Below are 2,262 nucleotides of genomic sequence, written 5' to 3'. Positions count from 1 at the left end.
GAATTCACAGAACAGTGACTTTTGCTCCGATACTTTGTTTGCTGTTGATACAAATTTACTTTGCTTCCCCATTTTCTATCAGCGTTGGGCATGCAAGAAGGAACGGTAATTCCAAGATGACTGACTCATCTTTATACCCTCCCTAGAAGGCTTCGGAACGCCTGTGTGCATTAGCGCCCCTAGCGGGGGAGGGCGGGAGCTGCAGGCCATACCTGGCCAGTGGGGTCCTCCCTGTGGGCGTCTTCCGCTTCAGCAGCTGCTATGAAGAGAACCACGCCATGTGACTTTTTCAGTGTATAACTGAAACAGTGGAAGAAAATAAGGAAAAGCAGGGTGTGACAGAATGAGACTGTGCAGAGAACCCAGGCGCAAATACAGCCGTCAAACTTAAGAAAATTAGATTTTTGGGACATCAGTTACCACATTTATAAAATTGTCAATAATACATATATCTCTCTTATGGATTGTTGTGAGGATTCCATGAGAAAAAGGTGCTTTCGCCCACCTACTTCAGTGCCAGTCCCATTTGAAGTCCCCAGTACATGTTGATTCTCGTTTCATTTGCCTTAGCCGCCTATCGTTAAGCCCCCAAGGCAGTCTGAAGAGAAATGGCTTGCACCGAAGAAGGCAGAAGGCGGATTGCTAGGAGTCAACAGGGAAGGCTTAATTAACTTTCCTCAAGAAATGTGGGGATTTCACTGACCTTCTCAGACCCAAAAGCTAGAACTCTTGTTGCATAGGTCCTGCTTTACCTTGGTCTTAAACATCCAGCGGAAAACGTAAGAAGTAAAGCCATGCTGTTATGTTGTTGAGCTGTGGGGGACTCAGGTCAACAATTTCTGACATTGCCAGTCAAGCGGAAGACCCAATACTATTATGGGCTACTGGGCTCTTTTAGAATATTTTGCTGAGTTAACACACCTATAAGATTCAAATGACGGAACTAAGCAAAAAAAAAAAAGGGGGCTACAGATGAATGTCCATTTTGTATCTGTGTATTCAAAGTGGTTAGGATAGATATATAGTTACATTCTCTTAATGAATAAAGTGATTTATTCTAATGGTGTTAGGATATCAAGTCTGCATCTTATACAGCAGTTAACCACTAGGAAGAATGTATGCAATGTGTTAATTATTGAAATTGTCCTACCAATTTGGTTTGAAATTGTCTCATTGCTATTTGTTTCTCAATCAAATTATGGGAAAAATAAAAATAAATGAATAACCTTTAAAAAAAGAAAGAAATGTGACCCTGCAAAATAAGGTATACTGATTAAGCCTTCCAAAGTGGAGTCATTTTTAAAGACACTAAGGAAAGTCAGTTTGGAGCCAAGTAAACGATCGTGACTTGTGTATCTGGCTTCACTTCTTAACCACTCGCGTGTGACTTTGCTTTTTTTTCATGTCCAAGAGTAAGGCCTTGAGAATGTCATTTGTTAGCACAGTATGGTGACTCCGACTTGGACAGAGCAAGTTGTCCCTAAAACCTCTTCTTGTTTAAAAAAGTGGCATTTCCTCTGGTTTCTGATTCAGAGGGCACCGGGAAGTCTTGGCCGGAGGTGTCCCACGCTAAAGCAGAGGGTTAGAAATAGCCAGGGGACCAAATTTACCTGGAACCCTGCAGCAGGAGATACTCCCCAGGGAAGTGCAAGATGGTGAGTTAGGGGATGGTTTGTTACACATTTCTTCAGTCGGCTGTTGGGGGCACACAAAGAAACCCCCTTGCATTAAAATGTGGCTTCCTTTCCCCAGGTGCGCCGCGTCTCGGGAACGCATGATCTGAGAACTGCTGCGGGCCAAGCACACGCTGTTGCTTCACTTGCGTTTCCAGCCCTTGGCCCTCAGTCTCCATACTAAAGGTTTATTAAATGAATAAATCCCTTTTACTAGCTGAATACACTGGCGCCTTCACCCCGTTCCCTCGGCCGAGCAGGGCGCTGGGTCTGCGGCCCCTCGGGGCTTGGCGGGGCTCCTGACCGCCTTCCCCGCGCGCAGGACGGGGCGTGGTGACCTGGCCTGCGGGGGGCGGGGGACCGGGAGGTGGCCCGAGGCGGAGCCGGCACGTGCGGCCGCGGGGAGGAGGCTGGCGGGCGGCGCGGCCCTTAGTCAGCAGCCAGCGGGCTTCGGAAACAAAAGCCCATGCCCGGGCTCGGAGTCCGCGGCCGGTCCGCCCCCGCGGGAGGAGAGCCATGCCGCCCAGCCGGTCAGTGGCGCAGCGTCCGCCCCAGGGCGTGGGCCCGGGGCCGCGGACCCGCGGGGACG

General features: G+C 49.1%; 1 protein-coding gene across 2 annotated transcripts in view; it reads left to right on the top strand.

Moving 5' to 3' along the window:
* The first annotated feature begins 2,149 nt into the window (after window positions 1-2,149).
* The window catches only part of Rhobtb1 (Rho related BTB domain containing 1), a 60,272-nt gene continuing 60,159 nt past the window's right edge, over window positions 2,150-2,262 (top strand). Inside the window, exon 1 of one of the 2 annotated variants that reach the window (XM_023706119.1) lies at window positions 2,150-2,203. The gene's annotated coding sequence lies outside the window, so the exon portion shown is untranslated. The remainder of the gene's footprint in view (window positions 2,204-2,262) is intronic. The other variant, XM_004645882.2, reaches the window with a different exon arrangement.

The sequence above is a fragment of the Octodon degus genome, unplaced genomic scaffold (genome assembly GCF_000260255.1).
Source record: "Octodon degus isolate 3935 unplaced genomic scaffold, OctDeg1.0 scaffold00240, whole genome shotgun sequence".
Lineage (NCBI taxonomy): Eukaryota > Metazoa > Chordata > Mammalia > Rodentia > Octodontidae > Octodon > Octodon degus.
The sequence above is the reverse complement of the archived record's forward strand: the minus strand, read 5'-3'. Positions and strand labels throughout refer to the sequence as shown.